The following is a 26,605-nucleotide window of genomic DNA, read 5'->3' on the forward strand; positions in this document are numbered from 1 at the left end:
TGCGGTCCACTAATTAAAGTGGGCATCCTTTACCAGTCCACACAACCGTATGATGTATGTTGTCAAAGATAACCGTATTGAAAGCTATCCTAGTGGTAGCTATGGAGAGCAGCCTTCAGGCCTAATCTTGGAGGAATGTAAAGCAGCTTGTTTTACCAGAATATCACCTCCTAAATGACTAAATGAAAGGAAAACCACACAGTATTTATATAAAAATATGTATTTATTAATATAACACTCTCTGCTAGTCTCTATGTGAGATTAGGGCACAAAGCACACAATACTGAATCAACAGAATATTCATAAATAGCACAATACAAAGCAGGCTCCAGAGGGAGACCGAACCATACACCCAAAAAAATGGTATAACAACAATGACTTCACTAGACACCTTGCCTAGAGCACGTAGAATTGCTGGGACCCCAAGGAACCACCCATAGAAGTGACACAGGGAGCCCACAGAGGACGGGTGCAGTGAAGAAACACAGACGCGTACTCCGTACAACTCTATGGGAAAGTCACAGTTGGAATATCACAAGTTAAGGACACTTCTGAGAGGACTTCGAGCAAACCCTTTGGAACTTAGGAGGTTTTAAGGCCAACCCCCCAGTGAGTACCGAAGTACCCGTGTCACCTATTCCAGAGGAGCCGGGTGCATAGGGATCAAGTGGTGTCGGAAACCTTTGTCGTTTTCAATGGAGAGCTGCAAAGAAGTCCTGCTGCCAGGAGGGCAGAGAATGTTCGGTTGAATCCAAGCCTGGCTTCAAGGTGAGAAGAACCTGAAAGCAGAGGGTACAGAGTTGGGGTCAGGTCAGGTGACCAGGGGCTCGGTAGTCGAATGCCCTACGATGTCGGGTGCTTCAGGTGTGAAGGGTTACTTGACTGCAGCCACGGAGACCAGGAGACGTCGAGGGCGGCCAGGATCCGGAGGTGAACTGTCCCACGAAGGATGTCTAGTGCTGAGGGGTCCGTGTCTTGCTGGTGTACCTTGGCAAATCCAACCCACACGGTCAGAAGAAACCGGTTACGGTGTGGACCAGCAAGGTCTAGGGGACTCCCCAATCAATGGAGAGTTAGGACACGTCTGTCGCAACCAGATAAGCCCAAGAATTAACAAGGTGACTCTCGCCAGGACCCACGGGCCAACGGACCAGGGATCACGAGGAGACCTCAAGCAAGTTTGCAAAGTACCAGCCCACAGGACACTTGTGTAGTTGAGGCCGGAGTCCAATCGTCACTAAGCATATGCAACTTTAAATGTACGCGTTGCACAGGGGTTCGGGTTGCACGGTCCCCACGAGGAATACTGGTCTCAGAATCGCTGAGAGGGCAGATCGACCTCAGGGCCCTTCGGAAACCCACCTCCTGTGTTGCTGAAGTCTTCTGAGTCCTCAGGAGCTCGGGAGAAGCAAACCGGTCCGATGCGTTTAGGTGCCTTCTTTTGCAGGGGAGTAACACCTTCACTCCAAGGGAGATTCTTCAGTAGTCCAGCATTGTGCAGGCAGACGAAATGCTTGGTTTCTTCTTAGGAGAATCTTGTCCAGGTAAAATCTAAAGTCCTGTAGTCAGGTAACCCACTTTATACCCATGGGAAGGGGTTGGAAAGATTCTATGGACCCTCCTAGTGGAGGTGCAGGACAGAGGGGTGGCTACACCCATGTCCTTTGACCAGTTTCGTGCCAGAGCAGGAGCCATTGGCTCCCAGAACTGGTTTGAGCTGGACTATGCACAGGGACACCAAATGTGCCCCCAGTGCAGACTTTCTGGCACTCTGAGTGAACCCACCCAGCCCCAATACACTAAACTCTGTCTGGGAGATGGTCACACCTCCTTGTGACAGGATGCCTATTATCATGCCTTCCTCTGCTCGATCTTGGCTCAGCAGCAGAAGAGCAGAATCGTATCTGTGGCTGGCAGTGTCCATTTTTTGCTGCCTAGGTCGAAAAAGCTATTTACAAAAAGGGGGTGGTGATGAACAGAGTGTCTGAGTTAAACAGACCACTCTTACCCAGTCCAAAGATCAGGGCTTGATCCATCACCGTTATTTATCTCACTGCCCCATCCCAGCTCAGAACCTGGCTATATGCAAATCAGTCTGTCCCTGGCCCAGTGCATCATGGGAACAGGGCAGACTAAACTACCAAGCCAATTCTTCACCAGAAAGGAGACAAGCTACCGGGGACCGGTTTCTGGCATTTCAGCCTTCTTCGGCCCGGCTTGCTTGAATCCTGATGGAGCAGTGAGAAAGGGACTCATGTCTGAGTATACCCTGCCACACCTATAGTGGCCAAAAACGATTTACAAAAAGGGGGTGGTGATGAACAGAGTGTCTGAGTTAAACAGACCACTCTTACCCAGTCCAAAGATCAGGGCTTGATCCATCACCGTTATTTATCTCACTGCCCCATCCCAGCTCAGAACCTGGCTATATGCAAATCAGTCTGTCCCTGGCCCAGTGCATCATCCCCTTGTTGTAAATATTTTTGTCCACCCTTAGCGTGGAAGGGTATACTCAGATGTGAGTCCCTTGCTCATTGCACCATCAGGATTCAAGCAAGCCGGGCCGAAGAGGCTGAAATGCCAGAAACCGGTCCCTGGTAGCTTGTTTCCTTCCCAGTGTAAGAATTGGCTTTTGTAGTTTGGTTTGCCCTGTTCCCATCATGCACTGGGACAGGAACAGACTAATTTGCATACAGCCAGGTTCTGAAACTGGGATGGTGCAGTGAGCTAAAAAACGGTGTTGGATCTAGCCCTGATCTCTTGACTGGGTGAGAGTATTCTGTTTAATTCAGAGACTCTGTCCCTCACCACCCCTTGTTGTAAATATTTTTGTCCACCCTAAGCGTGGAAGGGTATACTCAGATGTGAGTCCCTTGCTCATTGCACCATCAGGATTCAAGCAAGCCGGGCCGAAGAGGCTGAAATGCCAGAAACCGGTCCCCGGTAGCTTGTTTCCTTCCCAGTGTAAGAATTGGCTTTTGTAGTTTGGTTTGCCCTGTTCCCATCATGCACTGGGACAGGAACAGACTAATTTGCATACAGCCAGGTTCTGAAACTGGGATGGTGCAGTGAGCTAAAAAACGGTGTTGGATCTAGCCCTGATCTCTTGACTGGGTGAGAGTATTCTGTTTAATTCAGAGACTCTGTCCCTCACCACCCCTTGTTGTAAATATTTTTGTCCACCCTAAGCGTGGAAGGGTATACTCAGATGTGAGTCCCTTGCTCATTGCACCATCAGGATTCAAGCAAGCCGGGCCGAAGAGGCTGAAATGCCAGAAACCGGTCCCCGGTAGCTTGTTTCCTTCCCAGTGTAAGAATTGGCTTTTGTAGTTTGGTTTGCCCTGTTCCCATCATGCACTGGGACAGGAACAGACTAATTTGCATACAGCCAGGTTCTGAAACTGGGTTGGTGCAGTGAGCTAAAAAACGGTGTTGGATCTAGCCCTGATCTCTTGACTGGGTGAGAGTATTCTGTTTAATTCAGAGACTCTGTCCCTCACCACCCCTTGTTGTAAATATTTTTGTCCACCCTAAGCGTGGAAGGGTATACTCAGATGTGAGTCCCTTGCTCATTGCACCATCAGGATTCAAGCAAGCCGGGCCGAAGAGGCTGAAATGCCAGAAACCGGTCCCCGGTAGCTTGTTTCCTTCCCAGTGTAAGAATTGGCTTTTGTAGTTTGGTTTGCCCTGTTCCCATCATGCACTGGGACAGGAACAGACTAATTTGCATACAGCCAGGTTCTGAAACTGGGATGGTGCAGTGAGCTAAAAAACGGTGTTGGATCTAGCCCTGATCTCTTGACTGGGTGAGAGTATTCTGTTTAATTCAGAGACTCTGTCCCTCACCACCCCTTGTTGTAAATATTTTTGTCCACCCTAAGCGTGGAAGGGTATACTCAGATGTGAGTCCCTTGCTCATTGCACCATCAGGATTCAAGCAAGCCGGGCCGAAGAGGCTGAAATGCCAGAAACCGGTCCCCGGTAGCTTGTTTCCTTCCCAGTGTAAGAATTGGCTTTTGTAGTTTGGTTTGCCCTGTTCCCATCATGCACTGGGACAGGAACAGACTAATTTGCATACAGCCAGGTTCTGAAACTGGGATGGTGCAGTGAGCTAAAAAACGGTGTTGGATCTAGCCCTGATCTCTTGACTGGGTGAGAGTATTCTGTTTAATTCAGAGACTCTGTCCCTCACCACCCCTTGTTGTAAATATTTTTGTCCACCCTAAGCGTGGAAGGGTATACTCAGATGTGAGTCCCTTGCTCATTGCACCATCAGGATTCAAGCAAGCCGGGCCGAAGAGGCTGAAATGCCAGAAACCGGTCCCCGGTAGCTTGTTTCCTTCCCAGTGTAAGAATTGGCTTTTGTAGTTTGGTTTGCCCTGTTCCCATCATGCACTGGGACAGGAACAGACTAATTTGCATACAGCCAGGTTCTGAAACTGGGATGGTGCAGTGAGCTAAAAAACGGTGTTGGATCTAGCCCTGATCTCTTGACTGGGTGAGAGTATTCTGTTTAATTCAGAGACTCTGTCCCTCACCACCCCTTGTTGTAAATATTTTTGTCCACCCTAAGCGTGGAAGGGTATACTCAGATGTGAGTCCCTTGCTCATTGCACCATCAGGATTCAAGCAAGCCGGGCCGAAGAGGCTGAAATGCCAGAAACCGGTCCCCGGTAGCTTGTTTCCTTCCCAGTGTAAGAATTGGCTTTTGTAGTTTGGTTTGCCCTGTTCCCATCATGCACTGGGACAGGAACAGACTAATTTGCATACAGCCAGGTTCTGAAACTGGGATGGTGCAGTGAGCTAAAAAACGGTGTTGGATCTAGCCCTGATCTCTTGACTGGGTGAGAGTATTCTGTTTAATTCAGAGACTCTGTCCCTCACCACCCCTTGTTGTAAATAGGTCGAAAAAGCTGGCACCGGGTAGACTGGTGACCCACATATGTCCCTTTGGAAGGGTGGAATCATACCTCCCACACCAGTTACTGGTGTGGAGGTATGATTCCAAAGTGTTTGACACCAAACACAACATGTTTCTAAGCAGACGTTTTAAAGTTAGCATTTACCAGCAGGTTATAATGCACTTAAATATATATGTCTGGCTGCATCACAGACAACACCGGAGAATGGTCTCCGAAGGCTGCAGAGGGACTCTGAACATACAGGGGCACCCTCTCACATAAAACATAGCACCCTGCCTTCAGGATTGTTAAGGCCTGCCAAAGGGGTGACTAATAGGTATTTAAGTGCATTGATTTAGATAGATATACTGAACCTATATCTTAAGTAAGTGGTGCAAGCACCAGTTTACACTGTCTGCTGTAGCAGGCTTGTCATGTCAATTTGGATGGCCTGTCAGGGGTGGCATAATACATGCTGCAGCCCAGGAGAGGCCTCTGGGGTACCTATGCCCTGGGTACATGGGGTACCATATACTAGAGACTGATCAGGGTACCCCAGAATCCTATCTGGAGTGTACCTAAAGTACATGCATATCAATTTAAGGGAGACAGCAGATAGGCTGGGGTCCTGGATAGCAGGATCCCAGTCAGAGTAGGCCAAAAACAGTGTTTTGTCAACAAAAAGTGGGGGTAACCATAAGAAGCAGATACTACTTTCCTACAATCATGTCTCACTAGTGGTCCAGCTTCTAGACATGAAGCTCCTCCCTCAACATTAACAGTTGATACATTCCACTTCTCTCTAGAGCATTGTGGTTTATATCAATAGTATGCCACAGAATGTTTTCATAATCCTCCATGTTCCCTCCTCAAAATAGTTTACTTCTAAATCAGCGTGTCTATTATAGTTTTAAATCTGCTCAGGCTGTGGAAAAGGCTTTTAATCCTTTTATGAGCTGAATGGTTGTATTTTTCGGTGGGAAATAACCAAACGTAGTTCTTTTTTATGAGAAAGTATATAAATGTCCTTTCTTTGCATTCAAGTACAGTAAACGTATTTACTTCAAGACTCTCCGCTGAGGAGCATGGTGACAACCTTCTAATGCTCCTCTGGTTCTGGTTGCCAACCCTAGCCCCTTCCGCAGGTAGATTATCGGGATCTGACCGCACCGCAGTGACATGGTGCTTTCTACGACCTTTCGACAGCTGCTGGGAAGGTGCTAGGGGACCCAGCTGCTGGGCGGAGACCAATGCCGAAGCAAGCTGAGTCCGCGGCTGCTGAGAGTAGTAGGAACACAGTATGTCCACAGAGGCCTGCTTTGCAGACTTTTTCCTTGACTGCCCTCAGAAACATGTTTGGCCAGGTCGTCCTCTGCCTTGGGGATAACCAATGTTCCTTGCATGGGGAACCCCGATGTCGTCGTGACCTCTGCTTGGCGCCCCAGCTGTCGTGACCCAACCGCAGGTCGAGCTCTGAGGCCAGTTGGACACCGTGGTTGGAGCCGCTTGGCCTGATAGGCTCCCATCCCTCCTGCCAAGATCCAGAAGGGGTGTTCTGGATGGCGGTTTGCTGTCTGTACTCTGCTTGAATCATCACTTGGTTCAGGCGCTGGGGTGGGTCTTCATCCCACAATATAATCCGGGGATAGGCGGGGGCCCCAGGCCTACAAAGCTGTCTCCATAAATGCTCTAAGATATTTATACATCTTTTTACCTCTTTCGTGGGTCTCCTTAGTAGAATCCTTATGGGAAAACTTAAAGTAACATCATCGGCTCGCCACACCTGGCACTACCTCAGATGGCTTTCTGCAGCAGGCATCATAAACGAGGAGATCGAACTGGCTTAGAGTTGTTTATCCTTGTCGACCCCCTGCCCCAGCCATTCATATTCGGCACTCAGATGTCAATGCTCCTGGGGTTATGGAGGATGTAATCCAGTCACTCAAACCTCTGCCCCTGTATAGAACTTGGCAGCTGCTCAATTGGAATACAATCCCTCAATCAAACTCTGGCCAAAGATGGGAAAATGAAAGGTAATAGAGGAAAGAGGAAAAGAGCTGAAGGTGGGAGAAAATCTAAAAGACAACGCATTTGCCTCCAAAACCTCCTCCTGCAAAGCCCTGTTCACAACATAGTTAGTCATGCATGCTTGAATGGTGTAAACAAAGCATTGTCCCTGTCAGAGGAGCTCTGCATATGTATTTCAAATTCTTTACTTGATGCCTTTAATCTTATAATGACCCGCTTAGCTAAAATCGAGGCGGAACGGTCTAACTTGAATTGTACCTTTATGGAGGGGAGGCAGACAGAACTAGTTCTCCAGTACCGAACACACCGCATCTAAATGAGCCTTTTGTCATAAAGGAGCCCCGCAATCCATCCAATGGGGATGTTAACTCCAACTCAGGAAGAGCAAGTATAAGTGATAAGGTACAGCGCTCTCAGACCTCAAAGCAATGGAAATGGATCAGGTAAATGGATTAGGGAAAATGGGCAAACCACATGACTTCCTGAGCAATAGCATGGGGTGCTCCCAGAGATCCACAAAACTCAGTTTTGCAATTACATCTGCAAGCTACACCACTTGTAGTGGTGTTGAAAGGCATCCCCGCTTTGAGGCAGGACATGAAGGAGGACCCCAATCAACTCATGAACAAAGTGGTGCACTGGGTAAATTGGAGGCCAGTGTTGCTGCATGATCAAAACAAATCACATGTGGAGAGTTTCCTTGGTAGGTACTGCCCCTACATTAGACAAGAACGATTGTATTGTCCTCAATTCTAAAAGTGAAGTGGTGACAAAGAGCATACTAACTAGGCTTAACCATCCTGGACTCTTCTCCCCCCCCCCTCCCCCCCCCCCCGCCCCCCAAAGCTGATTGAAGCCTTTCCTTTGGGCTTTTTTTTTTTTACAAGCTTGGTACCAACAGCTGCTGCTACTTTTTACTTTATGCCCACCTCAAATAGATATCAGTCTGTCTCATAGTCAAAGGGACTAGCTCTGTCCCAAAAACAACACTGGAATCTTATCCCCTGGAATATAGCAGGGGCTTGCTCCCAGAGCCAAAATCAAGACTGGATTGAGTTGGTAAGCTCAGTATACATAGTTTGGTGCCAGCAAACCTGCATGATGGAGGGCCATTACCTGAATGGGTTCCAATCCTTGCTGGACCCAGCTCGGTTTCTTCTGTGGGAAAGGTGGCTAAGCAACATTTATATCTGTTCAAATCCCCACAGCCAAGGTGACTAAAATTAAAATTTAGTCCTCACCCTTTTCCTGGTAGCTCTTAGCCTTTGTGAAGGAACATGACATCTTGTCTGTAAATTTTTAACAGAACAATTTTAATCATTTGGTAACTGAGGCTATAGATTTATTCTTTGAATTTATGGATTCCTTTTTTTTAAAAGCTAAACAAAAGACAGTATTAGTATAGGTAGGTGATCTCAACGCCATACAATGCGGGCATAGCCGGAAACAGGCTTGTGGTTTTACTAACCCAAACGTACACAAGCGGCTATGTATCTGGCCCTTAACCATAACCACTCCCCCTTTATCAGGTTTACATCCCTTAGGTTGATACCTCAGGTGAGAAGTGAAAGAGAACGGCCACGCCATTGTGTTTAGGGGTTGTAGAGTATTTATACATTCTGGGGTATGCCCTATGACGCAATGTATGGTCTTAAGTTCGTTTCATGTGTGTCTCTTGTTGGGCTACCACATAATGCCTCTGATCAAGCAGGTATTTCCACAGCTTGTGTTGTTTGGAAGGCAATTAAGCGCTTTAATATTCCACATCAGTTTGGCGATGACCATAACTAGGTATGGTATGGTAAAGCAGTTGTTCTGGGAGCCACCCTCTCAGCATCCCACTGTGTGGCCAGTGCAAGAAATGAATCCCATGTACCATCAAACAAGGAAACCGAAACTCCAGAACCTAAATAAATGGGAAAGCGATATCCAAATCTAAGATATACTCTGTGACGAAATACATCATGCCAGACGCTTAGGTCACTGGCCGCTAATGCATGCTAGTTATGGCTTATAAAGGTCCAGGACTAGTATAGTTTCCTGGACACCTTAAAGCAGCTTCTAATTGTGGCAAGTGTACCTTGAACAATGCACTGTGAGCCCACCACTATTCCACTCGCCCTGCAACAGCAGCACACAGGGGGACTCCACAGTTAGACCCAACAGTGCCTAGAAATAAGGAAAATGGTAATCTCTTATCAGTTTTACCCATCCTGAAGTCTCTTAGACCAGGGATCTCTCAAGTCTGACTCATCATCTCTTCTGTCGCGGGTAAGAGAGGTTCTGGGACAGCTACTGCATTCCCCCTATGCATTGCAGCCTCCAGTGCCCTTCCTGTAGCTTCTCCGGTTAGCTGTCCTTCAGAGAGCTACAGCCCCAGGATTCTTGCTGCCTCAGAAAGGTTGGTAACTTGATGATTTTTATTGTGGAAGGCAAAGGTGTGGCCAAAAAGGGTATGTCCAACGGTATTTGGTGGAGTCCTGCTGTAGTTTGTCAGTGGTGGGTCCCAATTGCTGACTGCATGACAAGTTGAAGGGGCAATATCTTTGAACAGAGGACAGGCGAAGCCCTGGAAGGATATGTCTCCAGTCTTTCGTGCTGCCTCTATAATTGCCTCAGTCATTTTAAAGGAGTAAAGCTTAGCTAAGACATCCCGAGGATGGTTGCCACCTCCTGGGTTTGGCGGTCCCACTCTGTCAATTTTTGACTTTCTTACTGGAGGGTGCCCAATAGCTCCAAAAACAGACCTGCAACAAATGCCTCCAAGGCTGGTCCCTCCACACCATTTAAATTGCAAAGGTGAATGTTGTCTCGCCGAAATCTGTTCTCGAGATCTTCACATTTCAGGAGAGAAGCCTGGAGCTGCATCTGAAGATGTTTTGTGGAGTCCTCTCTTCAGTCTGTGTGGCCTTGATGCTCCCATGTCTTAGTCTCGGAATCTAATGTGCAGGTACCCACTGAGTCAACATCATGCTGGAGCGAAGTGAGTTTGCCCTGGATGTCTGCACGAAGCACTTCCAGGGATGCAGTCATATCCGACTTAAGATCTCTCTGAAGCTCTTGTTTGATGTCCTGTAAAGAGGTGAGGAGGTCCTCCCTTGTGAGCCCCATATTGTTCTCTGTGCCTCTAAGGAGTATCTCCCCTCGCCTCTGTCGACAAAAAGTAGCTGGGGACTCTGTTTGGCTGAGCTTGTTTGGGCAGCGTAAAGTCAGAAGGCACAACCCGCAGGTGCAGCAACAGACCCTGTGTACTTGTCTCACACTTTGATCCACCAGGTGAAGTCTTCACTCCACAGGGTGATGTGTCCAGCATCACCAAAACAAGCGCCTCCCCTTTATATGTGTAAGTAGTCTCACTCTTGTAGATCTTCACATATGCCCCCACCACCCTGGGTCACAAGTTCCGGCTGGTTATGCAGCACCTGTTATCGATAGGCACTAGTCTGTCTCTTGTTGCGGACGGCAATCCTTTTCAGTCTAACTAAGGGATAACTTGTGCAGGCGTCCTGTTCACGTCTGGCATTGATGTGGCTGGCTCCTTGCCGTTTCATAATAAGTCTTTTGGTGGGCCCCCCTCCAAGCTCGGTCATTGCTCCACTTGCGCTTTGGCAACCAGGCAGCTGCAAGCCTGTACTCACTGCGGGAAAGGCATCCTCGATATCCTGTGCCCTGCGGGTCCACCATCTTAAGATCAGGCTGCCGGTTTCGTTATAGATATTCTACCACCATAGGCAGGGACCGAGAGCTTGCATGGGCGCCTGCCCAGCCCCTATGTTGCAGGGTGTTCATCCCTCCAAGGCCACAACTCCCGACATCACGCTCCGGTCTCTACCATCAGGCCAGCACCGGTAAGCCAACATGGCGCTCATTCGACGTCCCTGCCGCCGTCTGCTTTTTGGGTGTAATTGGGGTTGAAGCAACCTCTCGCTCCACACTGCTGGGGGGTATCCATCTGCACGTCCGCATCACAGCCCGTCAGAGTCCCAAGTGACACCCATGGTGTTGCAGTTTAGTCTCTGCGTCTATCAGCACCCAACAGCATTCAGCTTGTACGCAAGTGAATCAAGCCATCCAAGTGTTGTCCCCCATGAAGTCACTCATGTGACACTCGTTGCATTGTATTAGGAGTCGATATTAACAGTCATGTCTGGACCATGCTCCCAACTTGCAGCGGATCCCTCATGGATCAAGTCCACTTGGCCATCTCGGTTGGCCGCGCCCCCAACCATGCCACTTTTGTCTTTATCGCTGCTGTATTTAGTTTATTTTGTTTGGATTTAAGATAGTTAGCCAATACTTTCCCTGCTTTGTTCCTTTCCTAACTATATAACGTATCTTTAACCTTTGATTTTCTTTTTGTGAATCTCAATGGGTTTTTCTAATGTTAGTAACAAATTTGGAATATTCACCCATTTTAGTTTCTTGGAGTGGAGTGTTATAAAGTGGTGTGTGGCACAATATACAGAAGGAGAGTGTCATAAAGTCTACTATGGTTCTTTATATTGTGGCTTAGTGTAGTGGAGTAAAATGGAATCCGGAATACTGGAGTGGCGTACAGTGGAATGGCATACAGTGGATTGGTGTAGAGTGAATTTGGATAGAGTACAGTGGCATATTTTGAAGTGGTATTGAGTGTAGTGGCGTACACTATAGTGGTATATAGTGTGATAGTATAGAGTGGAGTGTGGTAAAGTAGAGTTACGTTATGTAAATATTGTAGATTGTATTTGCGTCCACTATACTGGCATACAGTTGAATGATATATGCTGGAGTGTTGTATAGTGTAGGAGCACATATTGGAAAATCATGTACAGAAATAGGGGTACAGTTGGGTGGAATCCAATGGACTGTGGTACAGTGGAGTGGCGTAAAGTGGAATAGCATACACTGGAGTGGAGTACCATAGAGTGGAGTGGTGTATGGAGGATTACGTAAAGCTGAGTATGGTACAGTGCAGTGTTCTAAATTTAAAATCCATAAAATGTAGTGACGTATATTGGAGTGCTTACAGTACAGTGGTGCAGAGCGTAATTGTATACACTACAGTGGGGTACCGTGCAATAGGGTACAGTGCATTTCTGCATACTGGATTATCATAAAGTGTAGTTGTGTAGAGTGGAGCAGCATTCACTGGAATAGCATACACTCCAGTACTATACTATGAAGTGGCGGTATAGTTGAAAAGCTTATAGTGGAATAGAGTAAGTAGAGTTGCTTACAGCGAATAGCGTACAGGTGTGAGCAATACAGTGTAGGGGTGTCCAGAAACTGTCATATACAAAAGTATAGAAGAATACAGTGGTGAACAGTATAATAGCATAGAGACAAGTGTTGTAGACTAGAGTGACGTGGAGTATAGTGGACTAACATTCAGTAAATTAGCCTACAATATAGTGACATTGGAGTGTCATAAACTGGAGCAGCAAACTTTAAACTGAGTGTTGTAATGTGAATTGTTGTACAGTAGAGTGGCGTAAAGTGGAATGTGTAAATTAAAGGAAACATAGGGTTAGAGTGTGTGAAAACATTTCAGATCAGCAAAATATATATTCTAATATGTAAATGTAAAATTCCTTGTTGTATATGCAAATAGTGTAAGTAATGTTAAACGTATGTTCTACAAAATGCACTTATATATATTGTGCTATAGTATACCGTGCTAAGTTCATGGTATACCACAGTACATGGGTATCCCAACTGGGTATGTGACTAGATCATGGCTGTGTTTACCAAAGGTAAAAAATTGTTTTATAGTTTTTATCTTAAATTTCCATTATTGTGTGGTCAGATTTTTGCTGACTTATGGCATAGGGTGTTGCATATAATTATGTATTAGGTTTTAATATTATTAACAACCTATTGCCAGTTTATTTCAGTGGTCATAGGATATCCTGTTTGTTTATAAATGTGTAGATATTATTGACCTATTGATTTTTTAAAATATTTTCTCCCTTAAACATATTGGACTCGCTTGCTGAATCTCTGCAAAATTTAGCATACTTATTCCACCTGTTTCATTGTCGAAAGAGTGAATGTTTTGCGGGGTTTAGTGGGGGGGGAGGGTCACAAAAAGGAGGGTGATCCCGAAACATGTTTAATTGCAATGTATTTCACATACACTTTTGTATTTTCCGTTCTGTGAAAAACGCCAGTCTCATTTTGTTACAATGTGACAGGATGGCATAATGTTGTGCCCACATGATTATTTTTTGTAGTTTAGGTTAGTAGTGTAACTAATTTTTACGTTTTAAGGTATTTAAAGTTGGTGATATCTGAAATATGGGGGTATTTTTCAATGGTACCACAGTACATAGTGAGTATAAGTCATTAGTTGATCGTCTAATTATTGGCTATAGAAAAGTTAAATGCAGCTATGTTATTTTAGGTTCACTTTGCCCATGTTCTGCATTACGCCTTTTGATGTAGGTAAGTATTAAAGTGTGGTATTTGTGCCCTAACTATTACCACTTTAAAAAAGTGGTAAAAGGTAGATCAAAATATTCCAAGTTGCAATATGCTTTACAAAAAAAAATACGGAGATGGTGGTAGTATCATGTACCCCAAAAACAATTAGTAAGATTTACAGTTTTCTTTTTTTATTTGTATACATTTTTATAGCAGTGTACTCTGAACTACATTTTTTTCTTTAAAGTAGTGCAGTCATTTTTTGTAATTACCATGCTACTTAGTACACTTTACTTTACATTTTTAAATATATTTTTACTCCAAATCCGGAAAACCAGAAAAACGGGTCGCACTTACCGAAGGCGGGCTTTTTCAATTTTTTTATTTTCTCTTTCTCCTAGTTCATTGATATTCGGCATCATCAGACAAACATCTCCTACGCGTTTCAGCACCTCCTGTGCCTTGATCACGGCTTACAATCTCTTACTCTATCATTACTTTTAAAGTTTGAAAAATGCTATTACATCATTTCCTGTGTCATTCACTCTACCCCATTGAATTCTGGGAAATGTAGTTTTCTGCATTTTGGCAATCACAAAAGGCGAACTGGATCATTTTGTAAGTTTTTTCAACAACCATTACACTTTTTTGCATATTATTTCAATAGATATATCATACAATTATTGTCTCTAATATGCCACCAAAGTTCCTGCATTTTCATGATTATATTTTAGTTTTTTCTTTTTTTCTTGGTCAAAGTTCTAGCATTTTTATGATGATATTTTTATCTTCTTTCCCGTCATGATTATATTAAATTTGCTTTCTGTGCATGTTGGGGCCCATAATCAAGAAGACTCCTTGTTTGGATTGTTGTTGTTTCATTTTTAAAAATGTACGTACAATTCCTCCGATTGATTTAATCCAAATGGGGTCATTGTTCTGAATTTAAGAACATGGCGCGATTCCTTTTGGCGAAGGATTTTTTTCATATTTCCTCATCGTTTGTTTGCTACAACTGTCTCAATTCCAAAGAACTTTAAGGATTTCCAGTCCCTGTTATGGGCCATCTCCATATGTTTTGCCACCGCGTTTTTTCTATCTTTGTTTATGGTGGCCCGCGTATGCTCCAATATTCTTTTTTTCAATTCACATGTTGTACTCCCTATATACTTCAATTTACAGGGACATTTGGTTACGTACACTATGTATTTGCTTTTACAGGTAATCAGAGCTTGTATTTTCCACACTTTTTTGTTTGCCATTTGAAGTGCTGCTGTCGGTTTTGCAATCTGACACACCTTACAACTCTAACATTTTACAAAGCCTTTTGTTTGTAGCCATGAAACCCTTTGGTCCTGAGCGTTCAGGTGGCTGTGAATTAGATGGTCTTTCAAATTCTTCGCTCTGCGATATGTCACAGATGGGTGGTCCCCCACCAGTTTTCCAATTGTGGTGTCCAATTTTAATATTTTCCAGTTCTTTTTCAGTATTGAATTGACAGATTTTGACTCCTGTGTGTAATCTGTAATGAATCTCATTTGTGCTGGGTTTTTTGTTGCACATTTTGGTTTTGGTGTCAAGCATTCTTCCCTTGTTTTTTTCATTCGCTCGTTTCCAACAGTTGCTCACAGTGCCTGCATTATATTTTCTGTTTTTAAATCTCTCTTTCGTTTTGGTGCTATGTTTCGACCATTCAGTTTCTTCACTGCATATTCTGCAACAAATTCGGAGAAATTCCCTATAAGGGATACTTTATTTCAGTGATGGTTGGTGGAGCTATCTGCTTGTAGAGTGGCATTGGTCGCTGTGCTTTTCCGGTGAAGTGTTGTATGGATTTAATTGTTTTTTATATAAATTTCGGTGTCCAGGAATGTTATCCTTTTATTACTCATTTCAAAGGTAAATTTTAAGTCATTGATACTTTCATTCAGAATCTTAAAATACTCATGGAATTCCATTTATGTACCGTTCCATACAGTCAGCAAATCGTCTACGAACCAGGTCCACTGTAGGATTTTTTTTTTACATGTCTTTTGTTTTGGGAATTCCATGCCACCTCCTTCTCCCACCATCCCATTACTAAACAGGCGTAACTTGGACTACAGGCAAAGCCCATAGCAGTTCCATTGTTTCTTCTCGCAAAAGAAAGATGTTCCATGTTAGGCAGAATTCTAACATCTCTGTGAGCTTTGTATTGTGGTCCTTCAGATGTATATTCCTCTCTTGTAGGAAGTAATTGCATACCATTATACCCAGATCATTTGCTATGGTAGTGTACAATGAGATGACGTCCATTGTAATCAAATGGTACGGATCTTTCCATGTTATGTTTTGGATTATTCTTAAAACATTGCTTGTGTCTTTCGCATAGGAGTCTAGACCTTCCACAAATGGTCTTAAAAGATGGTCAATATAATTTGCCATTGGTTCTAGTAATGACCCATTTACCAATATTATCGGTCGTCCTGGTGGGTTTTTGGAATCCTTGTGCAGTTTGCGAAGGAAATTTACAGTAGCCGTCGCCGGGCGGTCTACCATCAAATATTTTCTCCCATCCTCATCAAGTAATTTTCGAGCTGAGCACTTTGAAAGATTCTGATCTATTTCTCTTTTTATTGAAATTATTGGATTAGTTTGTAACCTTTCATAATCTGTTGTCATTCATCAAAATACTTTATTCGGCATAAAATAATACCATAAAAAGTAAAATATTAGAAAAGAACATCTCAGACATTTTAAAACCATGCTAAAAATGTACATACAGACAATACATGAAATATGACTATTTCATCACAAGGTTCATCTCAACAGGCTAGCATAAAATGTCCTAGGTTAAAGTGGTTCATCAAGAAGTTCTGTAACCTGTTGCATTAAGAAATGACAGGATCAAAACACAAATAAATAATTCATGTGTACCAGAGGGATACCCTCCCATTCTCAAAATAGCATGTATTAAAAACAGAAACGTTTATCCCTCGCCTCTACTAGTTCTGCATTTCACAGCCAGTCTTAAAAAAAATACTGTACAAAAAAGTGTAAGGGGCTCTGCAGACAATTTCAGAAACAGTAGGGCCACCTTTGCCTGTTTGAACCTGGCATTCCTTAAAATACCTTTTAAAAATAATCTCCTAGGGTAAGTATAAAAAGGGCATAATAAAACAAAGTGAAGTGTGTCCTGCGGAGACCGACGGTCGCAGCCGCATGGACCCTTCATCTCTGGTTGCGTTCTATACCCTGCTGGAACTGCTAAAATGTGGTGGAGCAAAATTAGCCTGAAGCGTGTCATAAGAAAGCTATCCTGGGGATTGTGAATATGTGACAGATACGGTTCCAAGCCCAGACACGACTTAGTTAGTTGGTGAGTTCTCACCGATAGCTTGGACAGCTCCCTATCTTCCCTTTTTGCTGCAGCTCTATTTAAAATTTCTGTCTTAATGGGACCCTTGTCCTGGTGTAACAGTTTTGTTAGATGGATAAAATATTCAGCGTGGCCCAAGGCCGTCAAATTTTCCCTGACGTATTTGAGCCAGGGAATATTACGACCCCGGTCTCGGGCCATGCAGTCCGATATTATCTGCTTGCTTAACGCAGCATCTGGATTTGTCTATATTTTAATCCAGCATGTATGGGGTTTCCATTGCAACCTGTCACTGATATGAACGAGACCCAATTCCTCATGAGCAATGTAGGAAGATGTACTCTGGGGAACTTTCAGTACCCGTCTCAGATATTTATTTTCTTCTATTTGAAGCTTTTGTGAGTCGATAAAGCCCCAAACCTTACTGCCATATAAAACTTTAGCACAACTTACAGAGCTATACAAGTTCAATATTTGCTCCGGGGACCAACGGCCCAGCCTTTTTTCAAAGTTCATAATTGCCCCGGTAGAGCTAATAAGCCTATTACATTTCTCGCCTGCAAGGGCTTTAAAACTAAGGCGGCTATCAAATAGGATCCCCAGGTATGAAAATGCCTTGACTTTTTCCAGTCTATGAGTGCCTATTGTGTAATTTGTTTTCCTAGTTGGTAATTTCCCCATCTCCATGATGTATGATTTAGTGAGGTTCGGTGACATCTAAACTATCCATAAAACGGACAAAGCCGTCTATGAGGCACTGGAGTCCGAGCGCAGTGCGAGCCAGAAGCTCTGCGTCGTCCGCGTACAGCAACACGGGAATCCCTCTCCTATCTGTGGACAGTCCACCCCTAAGGCTACCAGCGCCTGAGCTAGACCATTTATATATTAAGTAAATAGGAAGGGAGCCAAGATGCATCCCTGCCTCACTCCCCTTGAGCATGGGAAGGGGTCGGTGGTATTTCTCTCCTCATCATACCTGACCTGGGCAGAGGTGTTCTGATGCAATGCTCTTAGTATATTTACCAGCCCTGGATCGACTCCCATAGCCTCCAATAGTTTCCACAGTTTCTTCCGATTTACTCGATCAAATGCCGCCGTCAGATCCATGAAAGCCAAGTACATTGTTCCCTCACTGGCCACAGTGTACTTGGCTACCAGGTGATATAAATTGAGGCATTGATCTGTGGTAGAGCGACCATACCTGAACCCATACTGGGTATCGATAATAATATCGTTCTTCCTCCCAGTCCATTAATCGGTTAAGAATGGCCCTTCCTAAAACTTTCATCGTCACATCAATGAGTGCAATGGGCCGGTAACATTGTGGGCTATTTCCGTTGCCTTTTTTAAATATGGGAACTATTGTGGCCGTAGACCAGGATGCTGGAAACACGGGTCATTAATAACTTTCTAGAAAGTGGTAGAGTCCTTTGACTCAGCCTCTTCTCTCATGTTCTCCCATTTCTGCTTTTGCAATGCTGTCTTACGGCATTTCAGTGTCTTTTTGTACCTCGCACTACAGCTTGACACCTTCATCCTATCTTTGGGTACAGATATTAAGGCTAACTTCAGTTCCCTAAGAGCAAGGGTGCATTCATGATCAAACCACCTGGGAATGTTAGGATCCTTGTTAGTCTTTCTGGTCCTAAGCAGGCCGTCAATTTGTTGGGCAACGCCCTCTAATGCTTTGATCAAATCTGCCCTCTCCACTTCTAGATCCAGACACTTCCAAACATAGTGTTCACTCTGTGCCAGTAAGGTTCTGTAAAATGCTTCGCTATCGATGTTGACCCATCTTAGTCTCCTGCCCTGGTCGGTGGCTTTAATTAGACCACCAGCCGCCCTTCGGCAGAGATGATTTGTCGAATTTGGGTCCCTAATGGACAAAACCAAAGGATTGTGGTCACTAAAAATGCTAACCTCTATGTTAAAACTTGTGATCCAGCACTTTGTATTTGTATTTGTATTTGTAGGGGTATTTGTAAAGCGCGGCGTTCGCTCCGGAAGGAGCATCATGGCGCTAAGAATCCTTGATTACCGGTCTGGGAGCAGAGAGGGAATTAGATGGCTGCTTTAGCGAGATCATCGGGGAGGCTGAAGATCCACGTCTTAAGAACCTTTCTGAATGGTTTTTCTTGCGTTAATTGCCTGAGGTTTTTGGGCAGATTGTTCCATGCTTTGGTGGCCAAGTAACTTAAGGTTTTGGCTCCCTTCGTCTTCAGATTATACTTTGCAGGCAGGATGAGGTTGTCCTGGGACGAACGGAGAGATCGCCTGGGGGTGTAGTGGGGAAAACGTTTGTGGAGGTATTTTGGTCCGGATTTATTAAAAGCTCTGAAGGCGGTGATTAGAATTTTGAATAAAATTCTCTTGTGGAGAGGTAGCCAGTGTAGGGATCGAAGGGCTGCGGAGATGGAGGCTCTACGGGGCAGTTTGAGTACGAGTCGAGCAGCTGTATTAAGCACGCTCTGGAGTTTCGCGAGAGTGCTCTTTTTTGCCCCTGCCAGTAAGCCGTTGCAGTAGTCTAGTCGTGAAATTATGAGGGCTACTGCTACACTCTTTCTGGCGTCGAGAGGGAGGAAGTTGAAGAACTTTTTTAAGGATCTTATTGTCCCGAAACATTTGCCGGCTACCGTTTTAGCATGTTGGTCAAAGGAGAGATCTGAGTCAAAGATGACGCCTAGATTCCTGGCCGTAGTTACAGTTTGGGGGGGGGCGATTGAGTCGTCTGGCCACCAGAGGGCTGGGCTGAAGGAGGTGTTCTTTCCAATTGGGAGAATCTCCGTTTTATTTGAATTACATTTCAAATGATTTACGTTCATCCAATGGAAGACCTCCGTTAAGCAGTTCTTGAGGTTGAGTTCGGCGCTGGTGGAGCTACCATCCAAGGGCACGATGAGCTGAGTGTCATCGGCGTAGGAGGTTACAGGTATTCCAAAGGATTCAATCAAGGATAGGAGAGGAATGAGATAGATGTTGAAAAGGAGGGGACTTAGGATAGAACCCTGTGGGACACCTGAGGAAATCGTTTTTTCTTTTGAATGGAAAGGGCCCAGAGCGACAGTCTGTGATCGGTCTGTAAGGAATGATTTTAACCAGGATAGAGCGTAGTCTGAAATCCCTATGTTCATCAGTCTACTGATGAGGATGGAATGGGAAATGGTGTCAAACGCCGCGGTCAGGTCAAGAAGGATGAGAATTGAATTTTTTCGCTGATCTTGGAGCAGTTTGATCGTGTCTGATAGTTCTATCAGCGCTGTTTCCGTCGAATGTTTGGGACGGAAACCCGACTGCTGCGGGTGGAGTATATTATTTGCTTCCAGGTATTGTCTAAGTTCTCTATAGACCAGTTGTTCAGTTATTTTTCCTAGGGCGGGGAGTAGTGAGATCGGGCGCAGATTGGTTAAGTCAGATGGTGATTTATTGGCCTTTTTCATGAGAGGCTTGACAATTCCTTTCTTCCACCGGGGGGGGACAATTCCTGTGTTAAGCGACGAATTGACTATGTTGTTAATTATTGGGTTGATCACATCGATGGTTTGGTGTAGAATTTTGGGGGGACAGGGGTCGGAGGGGGAGCCTGATTTGCAGGCCAGGATGACTTCTCTAGTTTGTGCCAGAGTTACAGGGGAGAAACTGCTCAAGCTTCCGGGAAAGGAGTCCGAGGGAGGGGGGAGTGAGGAGGTACAAAAAGGGGGGAAATTGCTTTGGATGGAAACAATTTTCTCTTCAAAATAGTCGGAGATTTTATCGCAGAGCTCCTGTGATGGGGGTATTTCAGGTTGCAGTGCTTTGGGCTGGGTGAATGACTTTACAATAGAGAACAAGGTCTTTTGTTTTTGATGGGATTCTTTAATGGCGTTCACATAATAGGACTTCTTGGCTGATTTGATACTCGAAAGATAGGCTTTTCTTGTTTGAGTATATAGGAGACGATCGTCAATGTCATAGGACTTACGCCATTTTCGCTCTGCTTTCCTACAAAGTAGGTGACAGGTGGCAAGGTCGGGGGTAAACCAGGGGGCATTGATTTTGGATTTTTTATGAGAGTTGCCTTGACGTTTGGAGGGGTTTCTGGTTTTCATTTCGTGTGTGAGCCAATTGTAAAAGAGGTCGGCGTCGATTTCTATATTTCCGGACAGGGTCGGGGTGTGGGATTGATCCATAGGTTTAAGAGTCAGGCTTTCTTGGACTTTTTTCCAATTGATAGGGTTGGAGGGGCGAGAGTTAGTGTTATTGCGAGAGGGGGAACATACGTTATGGATGTGAAACAAAATCAAGCTGTGGTCAGTCCAGACTTGAGGGAGCGGGGGTAGGGTGGTGAGGGAAGAGAGATTGGTGCATACAGCATCAAGGGTGTGCCCATGCAGGTGGGTAGGCTGGGAGACTAGTTGTTGGAGATTGAACATTTCGAGTGTTTGGAGGAAATTGATGGCTTGGGGATCCGATTTGGAGTCGAGATGTAGGTTGAAATCCCCGAGTAGGGTGAAGTGGGGGTATCGGAGAAGAAAGTGGCCCAGGGAGTCGCACAATGAATCAAGAAATTCAGTGGCATTACCGGGCGGGCGGTAAATGAGGCCACCAGAGAAGGAGGTTTGCTCGTTCAATTTGATTGAGAAACCTAGACCTTCCGTGTTTTTTAGGGGCTCTAGGTTGAAGGAGTGGCATGGGAAGGTGTTCCTAAGTATTATGGCGACACCTCCTCCTCTGCCTTTTGGTCTGTCCTGCCTAAAGAATGAGTAGCCTTGAGGTAGGGAAGCAGCAATATCAGGATTGCTATCTTCTGTTAACCAAGTTTCGGTTATCATTAGGCAGTCTAGGTCAGAGTCGCAGATGAGGTCGTGAATGTCTTGATTATGCTTGCACATAGAACGTGCGTTAATCAGACCTCCTTTAAAGAGCGTTGGGGCGGCCTTGGGATGCAATAGGGGGGTGGGTATAGAGGCTGTAGGATTACTGGGCGTCCAGTTGCAATTTTTACAGCTGATAGTGTCCGCAGACTTTGTTAGATCGAGTATACAGGGGCAGTGTTTGCCACCCTGTAGTCGATAGAGGTCTTCAGGGAGGTACTTAATGATGGTTGAGGTTTGCGCAGAGTTTCGTGCGCTAGGCGCGGTCTTGGCGCGGACGGGCGCAGACGGGCTTGCCTTAGGCGCGCCTTCGGCGCGCAGACGGCGCTCCCGCTGCGCTCGTCCGCTGCGCTTGGTTGGTCGGCACATTTGTGGTGGTCGGTGGGCGTGGCCTCGCAGTGGGCGTGGCTCCGCCTTTTGGCGCGCTGGCGCTGTTGTGATTTCCTGAAGGAGGGGGTTTGTTGTGAGCGCGAAGCGGCGGCGCTTCAACTCAGGTGAGACAGGTTGTTGTAGTGAGTTTAAAAACAGATATTTTGTGACAATTTTAAAAATAAATGCAGATGGAGCTAAACCTCCGGCTTTCCGCCTCAGAGGAGATCAAGAATGGCTATCGTTGCGCTTTCCTAGCGTTTTTGTAGTGGTCGGTGGGCGTGGCCTCGCAGTGGGCGTGGCTCCGCCTTTTGGCGCGCTGGCGCTGTTGTGATTTCCTGAAGGAGGGGGTTTGTTGTGAGCGCGAAGCGGCGGCGCTTCAACTCAGGTGAGACAGGTAGTTGTTGTGAGTTTAAAAACAGATATTTTGTGACAATTTTAAAAATAAATGCAGATAGAGCTAAACCTCCGGCTTTCCGCCTCAGAGGAGATCAAGAATGGCTATCGTTGCGCTTTCCTAGCGTTTTTGTAGTGGTCGGTGGGCGTGGCCTCGCAGTGGGCGTGGCTCCGCCTTTTGGCGCGCTGGCGCTGTTGTGATTTCCTGAAGGAGGGGGTTTGTTGTGAGCGCGAAGCGGCGGCGCTTCAACTCAGGTGAGACAGGTAGTTGTTGTGAGTTTAAAAACAGATATTTTGTGACAATTTTAAAAATAAATGCAGATAGAGCTAAACCTCCGGCTTTCCGCCTCAGAGGAGATCAAGAATGGCTATCGTTGCGCTTTCCTAGCGTTTTTGTAGTGGTCGGTGGGCGTGGCCTCGCAGTGGGCGTGGCTCCGCCTTTTGGCGCGCTGGCGCTGTTGTGATTTCCTGAAGGAGGGGGTTTGTTGTGAGCGCGAAGCGGCGGCGCTTCAACTCAGGTGAGACAGGTTGTTGTTGTGAGTTTAAAAACAGATATTTTGTGACAATTTTAAAAATAAATGCAGATGGAGCTAAACCTCCGGCTTTCCGCCTCAGAGGAGATCAAGTGTGGCTGACAAAAATAAAATCCATAATGGAATCCCTTCCCCTGCCTTTAAAGGTTGGGTTAACCGGGCTATTTTCCCCGACTCCGATCAGATCCATGGTGTGTGTGAGTGCGTGACTGCCCGGGACCTTGCTCAGCGCCCCTCCCTCCCTTGAGTGATTCAAGTGCCACCCCTCTGCCATTGGGCAAGCCGACCAACTTCCCCCACTGATTTTTAGAAAGGGGCACGGGTGGCAATTTCGCCCGCTAATACCAGCTGAGAACTCATTGCCCCTTGCTCTTCTATTCCTGCTAGCCGGACCCCCAGTTCAGTTAGGCAATAAAAGGGGCTGTCCAACAGTGATGGCATTGTAGAAGTTAACAAGGGTTAAGTTAAGGCCCTTGTTACGGTACGTAATTCCCAACATACAATCTGAGGCCCATCCCAAATCATCCCATCTTCCTTGTAGTCTCAGGTCGACATAAGTGGTCAAACCTCCTTTTGCGCGCCCTGAGGCTGCCTTACGTGCCGGAACAAAAAACATTTTATATCCTTCTAAGTCCTGGACATTACTATGTACCTCCCTTGTTTCTTGTAGAAAAATAATATGGTATTTCTTTATATAAGGTAACCAATTATGATTTTTAATTTTAGATGACAGACCCGCAGTATTACAGGAGATTATTTTAATCTTTCCCGATGTTGGGCTACCTGGACTATCAATACTGGGGCAAATATACGTCCTGAGGGGTTCACCCAGTTTTCCTACGTTTCCCACTGGGCCCCTCCCACTAGGCTCTTTGTCTCTCATGTTGAGGCTGGGATTGTCTAGCAATGTGGTACCTGACCCTCCTAGATCTCCTGGTTGGGGCAGGCCCTCCCGTATGATGCCATTCTCAGATGACGACCCCCATGTCAGTCAGTCTATTTCGTTTAGGACTGAAGCACTGTGAAGAGGTTCGTATCGGTTAGTTAGCAGGACTGTCCAGCCCTCCCCTTGTGGTACAACTAATTTCCGCCTAAAGTCGCATTGCATATTCGCGCGCGTCGTGTCCCTATAGAAAATACCCAAGGGGAGCAATTTAATGCTAGACCCACCCTCACCCTGGAATGGACCTCTGTGTTGGTTGGAGAGAAGGTCTCTCACTAACTCTGGATGTCTTAAATTTAGTATCACGCAGTCGCCTGGGAAACTCTTCCTACTGCTTCCAATCCAGGACACCCTCCTTGCCATTAAAATATGCCTATGGTGTATAATATTGAAACCTGTGTTTTTAACCAGCCAATGAGCAGTCTTATTAATGAGAGTTCGTGGGGTGTCTTCTCTATCGTGCCTACAAGCCAAAACCCCTGTCAGGACTACTGTGTAGGGGCATGAAGCTGGGGGAAGATCCAAAATCGGTAGACCCCGAGTGCTCTGCACACGGTCAGCCGGCATTTGCTCTATTTCGTTATCTCTTACCCCTCTTCCCTCGAGGTGCTTGTGGGCTGTGTCTGGGTAAGGCTTATAAACTGGCCTAGCACTAATTAAGCCTTGGTTAATACCAATAGTGGTTCCCACCAAGGGTCCCTTATTTGTAACCTCACTAACTCCATTAGACTGCCCACAGTCTTGTGACCCCCCCTCCCAAACCGTCATTGCTCGTGGCTGACTCAGGGTGTGGTGCGGCCTCTGATACCCCCTCCCCGAGCCCCATGGGCGTGGAAGACACACTACTGCCATGTACGCATAGCAGGGAAAGTTTCTCCTCAATCGCTTTAATTTTCTCAAGCACAGGCCCAAGGTGAGTTATTAATATTAATTCCAACTTAGGCCATAGTGCCTTTTCCACTCCCTGATCCATCTCCATCCTCCCACAATTTTGACACTGTGAGCCATCTATGGGTCCCGCAGGAACTTTGACCCTACTCGCCTTTGCCACACCCCTCTGTTTTGGCTTGGGTCTTGACAGGTGCTGCCCCCTCCCCCCGCTCGAGTGTCCCGGGCCCTGGTGTCAGCTGAAGGCAATGCCACCTGTGATGTACCTGTGACTTTTAGGGCCCTCTTTGATTGTGTGACCACCTCCCCACCATCCCTGGGCTTGGTTCCTACACCTAATTGAACCACAGCTGCTACTAGCTCTCCTTCCCCTGTCCCTGCCCCATCGGTCAACAGAGAAGTTGGGTCGGTGTGCCCCTCCGCCTCTTCTATGATGATCTGAGACTGATTTAATTCAGTGGTGGGCGAATCAGTGCAATGTATTGGTGAACCATCCCCCTGTGCGATATGGGTTGCATGAACTAGAGCACTAGTACTAATGCTGGAATTTGGTTTAGGCTGACCTTGGGAAATCCTTATATTTGGAGAATGACACCTAGCTATAGATCCCATGGATGATCGCTTATGATCTAAGATTGTGTCTAGCGATAGTCTCTTTTCTGTGAGGTGGATTTAATGAATTAATAGCGACTCTGCTCTTGTGAGAAAGGCGTCGAGAGTCCCCTTTACCCCACCCCCTACCGCAGCAGGTATCACCTTCCGCTTACTCATACTGATGGATACTAGAAAATAAAATCATAAATATACTTTGACTTAGTTTAATCTAATCTTACACTCGGTTGTGGTGTACTGAAATCTGGGGAGGAATCAACAAGGACTCTGGCTCTCGATACTACAGTGCGGGACAGCTAAACGATATATACAGACCAGTCCGCGTATTTCCATCCAAAGTCTTCCAGTCCAGCCGTGAATTGTTGCTCCGGCTGCAAACGCAAAAGGGGTGGCCCAGCCCAGCCTCCTCCGGCCTTTGACGGCCTAAGACGGGCCCGCCCTTGGCCCGGGCTTTGCTCGGCGCGCGCCCACCCACGTTCCGCGGGCCGGAAGCTGCTCTCTACCTTTCAAGCGCCTCTTGGTGCTTGCTGCTAGCATCAGCAGAGAGCACCGCAGAAAGGGTTGTGCGACTTGTAGTCCTTGTCCCTCGAACAGTGGTGGTGGCGGTAAGTTGCGGTCCCCCAACTGTAATTATCACAGGTTCGGCTTTGGCGTGGTGAATAATCAGAGAAGCAGCCCGCCTAACTCCAGCCGCTCTCTACCTTTCAAGCGCTCCTGGCGCTTGCTGCTGGCGTCGGCAGAGAGCGCCGCAGAAAGGGTGGTGCGACTTGTAGTCCTTGTCCCCCGAGCAGTGGCGGTGGCGGTAAGTTGCGGTCTCCCCGACCGTAATTATCACAGGTTTGGCTTTGGCGTGGCGAGTAATCAGAGAAATTGTCCTTATATCCTGTTTTTTTCACTTTGTATAGATCATGTGTTAGAGCTTCCTGAAATAGATCTATGTTATTTCCCAGTGGTAATTGTGGGTAGAATCTTGAGTTGGGACGTTTTTCAGGTAACCCAGCTCCCACTTGTGTACAGGCTACTTGAAGGGCAATTTCTTCACCTTCCAAAGCATTTAGATTTAATAATGGTAGGTAGTCTGTTGCATCCTTTGATTTTAGGATTGATTCCTGGTGTTCTACTGTTTTATCGATCTTTCTTTTGATTCTCCATGAAGAATTTTGTTAGCTTCATCTTTCTTGCATACAAATATAAATCGATTCTTGTTTGTACAATGTCCATGTTTTTTATAGGACAGAAATGTATTCCTCCTTTGAGTAAGGAAATTTCTGTTTCTAACATTTGACGTTTTGATAAGTTGATAACTGGGCGTTCATTTGTTG

General features: G+C 45.8%; 1 protein-coding gene across 2 annotated transcripts in view; it reads left to right on the forward strand.

Annotated features, from left to right (window-relative positions):
* The window catches only part of TMEM245 (transmembrane protein 245), a 982,890-nt gene that overhangs the window by 551,253 nt on the left and 405,032 nt on the right, over positions 1-26,605 (forward strand). The gene's annotated exons all lie outside the window — the stretch shown is intronic.

Source organism: Lissotriton vulgaris, chromosome 4_1, assembly GCF_964263255.1.
Source record: "Lissotriton vulgaris chromosome 4_1, aLisVul1.2, whole genome shotgun sequence".
Lineage (NCBI taxonomy): Eukaryota > Metazoa > Chordata > Amphibia > Caudata > Salamandridae > Lissotriton > Lissotriton vulgaris.